At 46.0% G+C, this 13486-nt stretch overlaps 1 protein-coding gene across 1 annotated transcript in view; it reads right to left on the reverse strand.

Moving 5' to 3' along the window:
- The window catches only part of DARS1 (aspartyl-tRNA synthetase 1), a gene marked incomplete in the record, with an annotated part of 1501614 nt that overhangs the window by 783965 nt on the left and 704163 nt on the right, over window positions 1-13486 (reverse strand).

Below are 13486 nucleotides of genomic sequence, written 5' to 3' on the forward strand. Positions count from 1 at the left end.
ACATCATACTGCTTTAAATGTATCAGTCCGATTCTTTAAGTTTTTCTCATGCGCATGACAATACATAGTTGAATTAGAACACTACATCTTTTGAATTAGCTTATACTGCAGAATGCAAAGCTACAGCCTCCCAGCCCCAAAACTGTCCTCATTCCCAGCAAGGCAACATAGCAGGAAATTAAGCCATTACTACACTAGGGAAAGTATAAGGAAACACAATCGTACCTATGACCATTGAAAAAAAAAAAGTTATGTACTCACCATAACGTTCCATCTGAGAAGTTATACTTCATTTTTCTGCAACCTGTGGGTATTCAGATCCATATCAGATCTGAGCCGGCAACTTTTTTTCTAGCATCTGCTCCAAGCTCTGAGCTCCTCCCCTACCCGTAATGCACTACCATCTCCTACCTTCCCTCAAATCGAGTTTGCTACAACTAAATACATAAGCAACTCAGCCCAATGAACCAAACCTGTATATTGACAGGACAAGGTCCGAGGGACGGAGGGAGGGAAGGCTGCAGAAAAATGAAGTATAACTACTCAGATGGAATATTATGGTGAGTACATAACTTCTTTACCTGAAGTAGTTAACTTCATTTTATCTGCAACCTGTGGGACAGAGTCCCCAGCTACTCCAATCCTGGGAGGACCTTATGGAAGGCTATTCCTGAGCACCGCAGAGCCAAAGGATGCTCTACCTCTAGAAATCAGGTCTAATTTGTAATGGGAAATGAATGTATGTGAATTGGCCCAGGTTGCTGCTGCACAAATGTCGTCCAAAGGAACCCTAGACCAAAAGGCAGCAGAAGTCGCCATGGACCTGGTAGAGTGAGCTTTAACAATACCAGGAGGAGATAAACCTTTTGTTTTGTAGACATGCAAAATGCAAAGAGTGATCCATCTGGCCAAAGAAACCTTAAAAATAGCTTTTCCCAAAAAGGATTTGGAAAAGGAAACGAACATCTGGCCAGACTTGCGGAATGATTTTGTTCTAGGAAGACAGAAGCAAAGTTGTCTATGAACATCTAACAAATGAAGTTTGTATTCACCCTTGTTTTGGAAATTAGGAAAGAAAACAGGCAGATTAATGGACTGGTTTATGTTTGCTTCAGATGCCACTTTAGGTAAGAAGGAAGGATTAGTGCGGAAAGAGACCCTATCCTTATGGAAGACCAAATAAGGAGGCATGGCAGACAGAGCTTGAAGCTCAGGAAACCCTCCTAGCTGATGTAATGGCGACTAGGAAAGCTGTCTTCCAGGATAAAAATTTTAAATCCACCGATGCTGCAGGTTCGAATGGAAGAGCCACCAATGCCTGTTGGACAAAAGTAAGGTCCCAAGGGGGCACTGAATCCTTGGCAGGAGGGCGCAAATGAAAAGTGCCTTTAATTAAAGCCTTATACAGCCTAGAAGAGGCTAAGGCAATGTTGTATTCACCAACATGAAAATTAGAAATGGCTGCCAATTGTACTTTCACTGTGGAGGAGCTAGCTCCTTGCTGAAAAATACCAGACAAGAAATCCAACACTGCTGGAACAGGGGCTGTAAAGGGATCTAGGTTTCTCTGTGAGGCCCAAATGGAAAAATGCATCCATTTACTGCGATAAAGTTTCCTAGTGGAATATTTAAGAGAAGCCACCAGTATGGATTTTACCGGGGATGAAAGACCGGGAGTCCTGGCGATCAACGGAACTGCAGCAACCAAGCTGTCAGCTTGAGGCTGCCCAGGTCAGGTGGGCGGACACCTGAAGGATGGGAGATTAGATCCAGGCAGAGATCCAGAACCCACGGAGGAGCTAAGAGATGAGACCAAAGGAATGGGAACCAAACCTGATGAGGCCAGAACGGGACAATGAGGATAACTTTGCACCGCAGTCGGCAAGCTTTCTGAAGAAACTTCGGAATGAGTGGCAATGGTGGGTAAGCATACAGAAGCCCGGGGGGTCAAGCATGGACTACAGTGTCTCTGGGGGCTTCCCCTGGTGAGGGAATCAGAGCGAAAAACTCGCTGCACTTCGCGTTGGAAGGAGATGGGAAGAGATCACAGCAAGGCTGACCCCATGCAAGGAATATCTCCTCCGCTACTGACGGTTTCAGAGACCACTCGTATGGCATCAGAATAGCCCGACTCAATCTGTCCGCTAAAATATTGGAGCGCCCCAGGATGTGCATTGCTATCAGAAACCAGCCGGTAGAAATAGCCCACTCCAACACTCTCATTGCCTCACGACATAGGGGATAGGATCTGGTTCCCCCCTGCTTGTTGATATACCAGACCACCGACATGTTGTCTGACTGAATTGCAATCAGTCCGAGAGGGAGGACAGTGTGAAAGGCTTCCAACGCTAAAAGCACCGCCCTTATCTCTAGAATATTTATATGCAACTTGGTCTCTGACTGGGACCACGTGCCTTGGACTGTCCTTCCCGAACAGTTTCCACCCTACCCGAGTTGGGAGGCGTCCGTGGTCACTGTGGCTTGGACTGGAGATGACACGAAGTGACGTCCTTCTATAATCTCCAGTGAATTTAACCACCAAAGAAGAGATGTCCTGCAGACGTGACTGATCCTGACTGGAAATTCCATGGGCAGGTCTAGCCAAGACCATTGAACAGCCAGAGTCCATTGAAGAACCCGCATATGAAGGCGCGCACAAGGGAGAATCAATACAGAGGCAGCCATGGAGCCCAGTGCCTGGAGAACCTCACTCGCCTTTGGAGACTTGAAGTTCACTATTTGAGCTATGTGGCACCTGAGGTGTAAGATACTGTCTGGAGTTAAGAATATTTTCATCTGCAAAGTGTCTAGCTGTGCCCCGATGAAGTCTAAAACTTGTACTGGTTGCAACTGGGATTTTTGAACACCGACTGTAATCCCCAATAGAGCTGCCAACAGAATAAAGTAGTCTCGGGCCAGACAAAGAAGACGCTTGTTGGGCGCAGCGAAGAGCCAGGTAAGGAAATACCTGAATACCCTGAAGCCTCAGGTGAGCCGCTACAACTGCCATTACCTTGGTGAACAACCTGGGGGCTGTGGTGAGACCAAAGGGTAGGGCTTTGAACTGAAAGAGACTGGCTCCCAGCCGGAAGCGCAGAAACCTCCTGGAGCTTCTGTGGATCTTAATGTGGTAGTAAGCATCCTGGAGGTCTAACAAGCATATCCAGTCGCACTCACAGAGATAAGGTAGAATGGACTTGTAGGGTGACCATCCGGAACTTCTGTTTGGCGACAGACAGGCTCAAAGTTGGCAGGTATAGAACGGGCCTGTGGTCCCCCGTATTTTTTGGCACTAAAAAAAACCTTGAGTAGACACCTGATCCGGTCTGGTTGGGGGGGACCTGTTTGATGGCTCGTTTGAGAAGCAGCTTTGAAACCTCTAGAGCTGCGGCCTCCCTGTGAGCGGGTGGAACATTTGGAGGGGCAACAAATGGGATAGTGTAACCTCTGGATATAATCTGTAACACCCAGCGATCTGTCGTTATGGACTCCCATGCCGCTGGGTGTAAGGAAAATCTCCCCCAGACTGCCTCCAGAGTAGGACAGCCGGGCAACCCTCTGGGCTGCTGAGCGGGTCTATCAGAAAAAGGTTCCCTAGACCCAAAATTCCTGGGACCCCCTCTACCTCTGGGTCGGCGTCGATCCTGTCCCCCTCTGCCTCTGGGGGAATAGTTGTCCTGAGAATCCCGGGAAAACTGATATTTTCGGAACCACATCTTCTTTTGCCCTCTTTGATTCCTAGAGAAGGACCACTAAGGGTTAGAGAAACAGATCCTGACGGCAGACATAGTCTTTCTGTCTTTTTCGCTCTGGACAAGTGTGTCACGTACTGTCTTCCCGAAAAGGGAAGAACTGTCGTAGGGAGCATTAATAAATGATGCCTTGAAAGGGACCGCCAACTGACACAACCTGTACCAGGCGTGATGCCTCATGGCTATGCCTGTCCTGGCAACCCTAGCTGCTCCTTCCATGGCATGGGAAAGAAGCCGCATAGACGTGTTTGATACTGACTTCAGAGTAGACATTTTCGTAGAGAAAAGCTGTTTGTCCTGCGGCGATAAGGACTCTGGAGGCGACTCTGTGAATTCCGATACAAGGTCTCACTGAAGCCGGATCACATGTGCCAAATAGTTCAGCACACGGATTGAGGTCGCTGAGGAATAAACGTGCTTCCCAAACCTATCCACCGACCTGGGCTCCTTGTCTGGAGGGTGGACTGAGGAATGCTCCTGCGCTAGTTCCTTCTTGGTGGCCGCTGTGACCAACATAGTGTCAACTGGGGCTCCTTTTGACCAAGGTTGTCTGTCAGTAGGGGGAGATAAAATCTTGTCGGGGCGTTTGGGGATGGGCTCTATGGTGTCAGTCTCCTTCCATGCCTGCGTGGTGATAAGGTCCACCAAGGGGTCCGCTGGCGGAGACACCCAGGAAGTAGATGGACCCGTGCCAAAGGCCTCCAGGAATACTGATTCATCCCCAGAAGGTTTTGGGGCTGACCAACCTCCCCTCTGGCGGAGGATCTCCATGATGTCTCCAAAGGAGACGTCTACGGGAGGTGACCTGTGGGGACCTTCTCCTTCATCTAAGTCAGTGTCCACAGTGAGGTACTTGGGGGAGTCCAAGTGCCTCCTTTTGCACCTGCGCTTACGGTGGCCCTCTTCAGTGGGACTCTCTGAAGAGGACTTGTGAGCCGCAGGGCATTTCTCAGGGGGAATAACCTGGGGGTCCTCTGGCATGAGCTGTCCTTGAGACAGGATGAAAGGAGTCGTCGCCAAATCCAGAGGGGTCTGGGTGCAATCCGAAGGGATGGGCTGGGATCTCAATCCCTGGGAGAGAACCCTCTCCCACTACTCTGAATGCCGAAGGAGAGCGTACCACCTTGGCACCCAGCAAGGAAGAAGCCCTCCCCGGATCCGAAGCAGGAACCGGAGCCTAGCAAGGGTAGCCTGAGGTCCGAGGAAACGGGTCGGATCCACAAGAGGCGGAGCCGAAGAATCCATTCCCTCGGGTCAGACTCCCTGTCCGCGGCTTGAAGAGTCACTTGGCTCTGAACTAGTCGGATCCGAGGAGCTCAAGGTAACAGCTGGAGTCGAGGTTGGGGGAACCGTTGGCACCGAGCTACCAAAAAATCTCGGATCCAAGAGCCCTGAAGCAAAAGTATGGATCGGGGAAGGAGAGATGGGGTGGAAAAAAGGCATGGAGGTCCCCCCTCCAGTGGGAGAGGGGCCTGGCAAGACTCCCATCTGTATTTGGGTCTGAATGAATCTCTGCATCATCCTGTCCATGTCTAAGTCTGATAAGCTCCGATTTGATTGCGAAGAAGCCAGAGACTCGGATCTGGCTGGTCTGCGCTGTGAGGGCGAGGAAGGCCTCGGATCCGAAGGTTCCAGCGGCTCCGGTGAAAAACGAGGAGACCGAAGCTGTGGAGAAACTGGACTCATGGACTTAGAAGGGGGACTAAGGAAGAGCTCCCTGTCTGGGGATCTCTTGCGAGGTCTATCCCCTTTCTTGTCCCTGTCCTCCTTGTGCCTTTCTCTGTCCTTGTCTTTGTCCGCTACACAGACTGTAGCTTTTTCCTTGCCTGACCCAGCACCAAAAGAAATGGGAGTCCCTTTCTGGGTGGGAGGTTGAGTAATGGGTACCGAGGCTGTGGCAGACTCCAGCATAGATGCAGGGAGAAGGCCTTTGGCTACCAATTTGGCCTTCCGATCCCTGAGGGCTCTAGGGTTGAACCCAGTGCAGATTGCACATTGTGTCGACAAATGGGACACTCCCAAACAAATAACAAACAGAGTGTGACCATCAGCTGGGGAGAGCTTATGGCCACACACTGTGCATTTCTTAAATACTGATTTTGGCTGATCAGCCATGGTCCTGCACCAAACAGCACTACCTACAAGATCACCACACACAAAACACATGTAGGGGAAGGGCAGGCCTAACAACTACTCTACAGAGTTTTACAGCAAACACTTTTTTTTTTTTTTTTTAAACTAACCGATGAACAAGCGATATACTAGTGGGGGAGGAAGGGAAACAACTAACTCAGACACACTAAAGACAAAGTATTTTTAAACTTACTATCCCTGATCTCAGAGTGAAGGAGACAACGATGCTCACTACTGACGTGGCAAACGAGTTATGAGGGAAGGTAGGAGATGGTAGTGCATTATGGGTAGGGGAGGAGCTCGGAGCTTGGAGCAAATGCTAGAAAAAAAGTTGGTGGCTCGGATCTGATATGGATCCGAATACCCACAGGTTGCAGATAAAATGAAGTTAACTACTTCAGATCATATTTTAAACTACAAGGTTAAATGCCTTGACAAGCTTCAGAATGAACCATCTACGTTCAGGTCTTTCCTTGGAGTTTCCTAACCTGTGTATTGCAGTAATCAGAATTCTGCATTTTTATCTTCAGCAAAATGCCACTGTTGGGGACCTTCATAGTTCTGGCAGAGGCAAGCCATGAAGTAAGACACCAAACAAGTACAAACGCTTGTTCCAGGACCCTGCCAGTTTGTTTCCTTTGCAACTAATGAAACAACCCTTGTAAATCAAGAAATAGTTATGAGGAACTGACACTACATTACTGAGCAAATAGGAATACAAACTTGACTGATTTACACTGAATTCCAACAGCAGCTTCTCATGGAAGAACCAAACAGGATAACATTCTAGAGTTATTAAGGAAGAGTATCGCATTAAAAAACATACATGTAATGTGAAGGACCCTCCTTGATCGGTTCTTTGCTGAAATGACTCCAAAGCAGTATTAACTGGGTGGAAAGAGTCAAAGGATTGCTCTAGGACAAAGCTTAGATTTCAAAGTCCAAGAAAACTGACTTCCCAAATGTAGCCCGACTCCATAAGTCATGGCCTAAACATTAATGCTTAATGAAGGCCACATGTAACCTAATTCCCTGAGTCAAAGTTTAGAATTAATGCTTGGTGAAGGTGTGCACTGAGGACTAACTGTCCACAGCACAAATGTCTGTGGTAGTGACATTCTTGAAGCAAGCAGTAGTAAAAGCTACTCCTCCAAATGGAGATGCCTTTGACTAAAGTATTTATCAGCTGGTTGTAGGAAGGCAACAAGTAAAACGGTTTGCAACAAACTTAAAAAGTGCAACTCCTTTTTGCTCCCTGAAGAAAGAAGATGCAGTGCGGTCCCATCCTCTTAAACCTGAGCACCTCCTCAGGCAGCACCTCAGCTGGTGGTGACATTTGGGATGTGAAAGGGGCACTCCTCCCATAGTCTATGTAAAAGAAAAGAAACTGGAGAGGCTGATGGCAGCTTAGTACAAAATATTAACGCTACAAGCTACTGATGAGCTTCACCCTACAGTCCAGGATTTGATTCCCTTAATCTCCACTTAGCTATTGTAAAAATGAGCAAGAGCTTCCAGGTCACCTCAGAAAAGAGGCTTGTGCCTTTGCTGGTCTACCCAGTTAGCAAACGAATAAAATAAAATCTAAGGGTATCTGTCAGCTCGTTCACTTCCAAGTAGCTGTAAAATGTTGACAGGATGCACCTATCTATGGCTCAGTGCCTAACAAGTATTTGTTCTCCACACATGGGGTAGGACCTGATGCTGTCTTTGCTGCTCAGATACCACAAGACACACTGGTTATTTGACAGGATGATGACAGACCCTGGAAAAGGCAGATTCTCAAGGCCTTTAGCATAAGGCATACTGCCCTAAGCTCTACATGGCTAATACGGAACCTTTCTTGGGGGGGGGGGGGCTCATACTCCTTGTACCATGTGAGAGTCTGAGCTTATTGTCCAGCCCATAAATAAAGCACACATCATCAAGTTCTGCCAATAGATCCAGATGAACAAAGAAAAGACTCACAAGAAGATTAGTGGGGACGTCCAGTCAGAATACAGGCTGTCTACAAGGGCATGACAATAAAAGCCGACCTAGTTCAATGTGGTGGCTACGAAACCAATGAAACCTCACAATCCAACACCTGCATAATGAAATGAGCAAACAGAACCATGAATACTATGGTAGCCATCATGCCTAAAAGACAAAACCCAGTATGAGACTGAAATCAGCACTGCACCCCATACAAGTGATTAAAGCCATGACATCGTGGGCCTACTCCAGGGACGTGAATGACCAGCCATGGGAAGTGTCCAACTCTGCCAACAGTTACTCTAAATAATCAGGGGAGACATCTTCGAAATTCCGAGGACCCTTAGAGATTACATCCACAGCCCCTGCAAGGATTCCATGGATGACTTCACTGGGAACCATTCAGCCACTAATGGCAACACCAAGCCCTAATTGTAATACTTGGAATTAGGAGTGATGTTTACCTATTACAAACCACTGAAGTCATCTGTGTGGACTTCAGATAATGGTATGTGTAAAAGAACGCATTTTATTTAATAATATTACCCAGGTTCCTGAACAAGGAAGGGCAAAATACTTTGCAGGGTATTCATCAGGAATCACAAATGCTGCATGTGGGTTCACAGGTGTTTACTAGGCTAATGACCACAAGGGCCTTTTTAAGCCTAACCATGCATCCCAAATCTCTAACAGGTGCTGCTACAATTAAGTGTAAGCAGGGGCTTGAGAGGTGAAACACAATCAGGGGCCTGGGGGATGAACTATTTACAGGCTGCCTGTGCCCATTAGAGACATAGCTGCCAAACCAAGGATGAATTTCCAGTTCCCCATCCAACTAATCAAGTTATATTTGAATTGGGTTAGGGAGGAACTCTGCTTCACATGGATAGGGAGTCTGTTCCTGAGAAGGGGTAGTGTCTTTGGGATATATACCCATCTCTCCAGCAGGTCCTACTTATATCACAGGCAAGGTTTAAGTCTTTAGAATGGGTAATTCTGGTGCTGTTTGTTTTGCAGACATGCAGGAGGTCCATCAGATTGAGGTTTGATAATACCTTGTATGCCAGGCATAGATCTCCCCTCAAGAGTCTGTAGGAGACAGAATACAGGGGTAGGGCCATAAGCCGGTCTGCACACGACATGTTACTTACGTCCTGTATTCTTTTAGTGATGAATCTCTGTGGACGTTCCAACTGTTGGCTATGCCTGGTTAGGTACATACCAAAGGGGCATTGTACTCAATAACAGGTCTGATGAATGCCGAATACAGTGGAACAATGACCTCCTTGTACCTCTGTTTATAAGTTACACGACATAGAATGATTTCCTCACTACTGTAGCCACAAGATAGTCAAAGGCTAGATTACTGTCTATGCATGTCCTCCAAGTCTCTGACTACTGGGTCAACTCTTACTGGTGTGCTCTCAATACAATATTTACCAAGGGTTGATGACTTCCCAAAGGATACTATTATGCATTTCTTGGCATTTAGTTTTAGTCCATGGCATTGCCGCCAGTTGTTTGTCTGTCACCTTTTCCTGGAGAGCATTTTTCTCGGTGGGCGAGTCAATCACAGTGCCTAATCTGCAATCACCTGCAAATTTAGTCAGCCAGAGGCCACTGACATTGGCTTTGACTTCAGAAGAGTAAATGCCAAAAAGGAACAGTCCCAGGACCGATCCCTGAGGGACTCCACTTATGATTGGCCTCTTTGTAGAGGTGGACTCCCCAATTTTTACTTCCTGGATTCCTGTCTGTGAGCCAGATGGCTATCCACCAGCTGACATAAGGGTTTGTACCTAACCTCTTAAGTCTGTCAACAATGCCGGAGTGTGGGATTGTGTCAAGTGCCTTGGCCTGGTAAAGGGCGGCAGTGTAAACTATTCTGTACTCATCCATTGCTTTGTTGACCTTCTCAAAGTAGTCCACCAGATTCAGTAAGCATGACCTGCCATTGATAAAACCAAATTGGGTTGGGTCCAGTGTCTGGAGGCTTCATATGTCATTATTGACCATTTCCATGATAATTCTTTCCATTATTTTGCATATGAGATTAGTGAGACTTGTGGGTCTGTACTTTCCAGGGTCTGTAGATGGCCCACCTTTGTGAAAAGGGATGACTGTTGCTGCTCTCCATTCATGAGGCACAAACCCTGTTTGGAGGCTACAGTCAAACAGCAATTCCAGAGGGCCTGATAGGAAATGCTATTCATTTCATGTTATTTAAAAGGCATCAGCGGATACTGTCTGGGCCCACTGACACAGTGCTCTTGACCTTAAAGACAGCATAAAGGACCTATTCCCTAGAGATAGTAAGGGAAGTTACATTTGATGGTATTTCCTGAGAGAAGGTTGATAGGGAGAGAGGGGGTAAAGCTGCAGCTGAATTTGTTGACTAGTAGATTTGCTATATCTTCTGGTTCAGTACAGGTGGCTCTATTTACAATAAGCTCTGCACACAACTATGGATTACCTTTGAGGTTGTGGACATAGCTAAATAATGCCTTTTGGTTGTCCTTGGCCTGGGAGGCCAAATTTACCTCATATTTGGCTTTGGTAGACTTTACTTGTCCTCTGAGTTGTTTGTTTAGTTTGATAAGAGTGCTTTTATCCTGCTGGGTGCTGCACCTCCTAATTTTTGCCATGATGATCTTCCTTCTGCTATACAGCTGAATGATATCGTGATTCCACTGGGGGGCTTATTTTTTGAGTTAGTGCTATACTTCTTGCTGGTGGGTACAGCTGCCTCTATGCAGCTATTAACAAGCTTGTACAGGGTTTCTGTGAACAGTTCTGCATAGGCAGCAGTGTTTTCAGGGATTACAGGGACTTGAAATTTTGTCAGATCACCACTTAACAGTAGGATGTTAAACTTAGAGTAGTTCCTAAATATTCCAGGGTTAGCTGGGGCTTCAGGTTTTATTTTTACTTCAAATGATACCGTTTTGTGTGACCTTACGAGACAAGACATTACACTAGGGGGTGTGCAACACTCTCCCATATTAGTGAGGATCAGATCCAGTACGGTTTCACCCCTTGTTGGAGTACTGACAATCTTGTGTAGGGAGTTTGTGTTTACAAAATCTCTGTGCCTGTATGTTTAGTGCCATACGACAACCAGTTAATAGTGGGGTAATTATAGACACCCATGAATGTGGTGTTGAGTTGGATGGTGAGTGTTTCCAATATGTTTAAATACATGGTATGGTTTACGTAATATAAAAAGGCACTATGGGGGAGGACAATGTTTTAGTTAATATAAAAAGGCACTATGGGGGAGGACAATGTTTCAGTTAATATAAAAAGACATTATGGGGAGGACAATGTTTTAGTTAATATAAAAAGGCACTATGGGAGAGGAGAATGTTTTAGTTAATATAAAAAGGCACTATGGGGAAGGACAATGTTTTAGGTAATATAAAAAGGCACTACGGGGGAGGAGAATGTTTTAGTTAATATAAAAAGGCACTATGGGAGAAGGACAGTGTTTTAGTTAATATAAAAAGGCACCATGGGGTGGACAGTGTTTTAGTTAATATAAAAAGGCACTAAGGGGGAGGACAGTGTTTTAGTTAATATAAAAAGGCACTATGGGGAGGACAATGTTTTAGTTAATATAAGAAGGCATTATGAGGGAGGACAATGTTTTAGTTAATATAAAAAGGCACTATGGGGAAGGACAATGTTTTAGTTAATATAAAAGGCACTATGGGGAAGGACAATGTTTTAGTTAATATAAAAAGGCACTATGGGGAAGACAATATTTTAGTTAATATAAAAAGGCACTATGGGGAGGACAATGTTTTAGTTAATTCTATAAAATGCACTATGGGGGAGGACAATGTTTTAGTTAATTCTATAAAATGCACTATGGGGGAGGACAATGTTTTAGTTAATATAAAAAGGCACTATGGGGAGGACAATGTTTTAGTTAATATAAAAAGGCACTATGGGGAGGACAATGTTTTAGTTAATATAAAAAGGCACTATGGGGGAGGACAATTTTTAGTTAATATAAAAAGGCTCTATGGGGGGGGGGGGGGACAATGATTTAGCTAATATAAAAAGGCACCACTGATCCCGGGAACTATCGACCTATTAGCCTGACGAGCCTGGTCTGCAAGGCCATGGAACGTATCATCATGGAACTCATAAACAAAGACACCGGTAACCTCTAAACACTGGATACCACCCAGTTTGGGTTTGTGAAAGGCAGATCATACCTCCTGAACCTGATCGACTTCTTTGAGGCAGTCAACAAAGCTGTGGATGAGGATAAGGTGGGTCACACAGCCTATCTTGACCTCGCCAAGGCTTTCGACACCATCCCCCATTTTGGAATTATAGCTAAACTCACTAAACTAGGTATAAATCCCTACGTCACAAGATGGGTTGCCAACTTGCTCACTGACAGAACCCACACTGTAAAAGTTGCAGACTCCAAATCTGACCTCAAAGCAGTGACAAGTGGAGTACCACAGGGTTCCGTCCTGGGACCTCTCCCGTTTGGTATCTACTTCTCTGAAGTACAAGCTAACACAGAAGGCCTCTGGCTAATGAAGTTCGCAGATGACTGCAAACTAGGAGCCATAGTCAAGTCTCCAAATTATGTGGGCATCCTACAGAAGGGCCTCACTGAGACAGATGCCTGGTGTCAGAGCCATGGCCTCAAGCTCAATGCCAAAATGTGCAGTGTCATCCCCTATGGTAAAAACTCTGTACCCATGAACTACCACATAGGCAGCAATCTACTTAACACCAAATGCGTGATAAGAGACCTTGGGACCCAGGTGGACAGTAGTCGCTCCTTTGATAGTCACTTCGCCACAGTAGTCAGGAAGTCCTTCTACGTGGCACACCTCATTATAAAAGGGTTCTCATCCAGGAAAAAAGAGGTCATTGTTCTCCTCTACTCATCACTCATTAGACCCATTATAGAGTACAACGCCCCTTTTGGAATGTACCTTACAAGACATCTGCAGCAGCTGGAAAGGCCACAGAAGTACCTCACAAAGAGGATTACTGGCCTCAAACAAATGCCCTACACTGACCACCTCAGAAAACTCCAGCTTTACTCTGTAGCATATCGCCTACTCCGAGGTGATCTCTGCCTAACATATAAAGCTATGTCAAACCCAGAGCTGTTGGACATGCTACACCTAAAGAAATCCCAATCCCTCCGAGCTACACGCTCTAGGGACAAAAACCTTGTCACCACAATAAACAGGACACACTAGAGGGATAGACTCCTGTCCCAGAGACTTCCTATACTCTGTATCAAGCTACCCATCTATGTCAAGCAAAGTTCTTCATTAGCACTCTTCAAGAAAAATCTTGATGAGTGGATGGGAAATAGGAAATACACCCCGGGATCACTTCTGTGTCTCTGCTGGACAGTGGCATAGGAAAATAACTTTCTTGGGTGGTGTAAGCTATGGAACCTTGCTGGCTAGGCTTACGTAGGCCCTTGGGCTGATAGCCTAGTACCTACCTATGAGCCTATGAACCTATGAGGGAGGACAATGTTTTAGCTAATATTTGAAACCCTAGAGGGGAGAGGTGCAGGCCATACCTGGTAAAGCAGCATGGTCTGTTGATCATCTCCTTCCATGCTGACAAATACTGCA

The sequence above is a fragment of the Protopterus annectens genome, chromosome 6.part0, assembly GCF_019279795.1.
Source record: "Protopterus annectens isolate FY-2018-M chromosome 6.part0, PAN1.0, whole genome shotgun sequence".
NCBI classification, from domain to species: Eukaryota; Metazoa; Chordata; order Ceratodontiformes; family Protopteridae; genus Protopterus; species Protopterus annectens.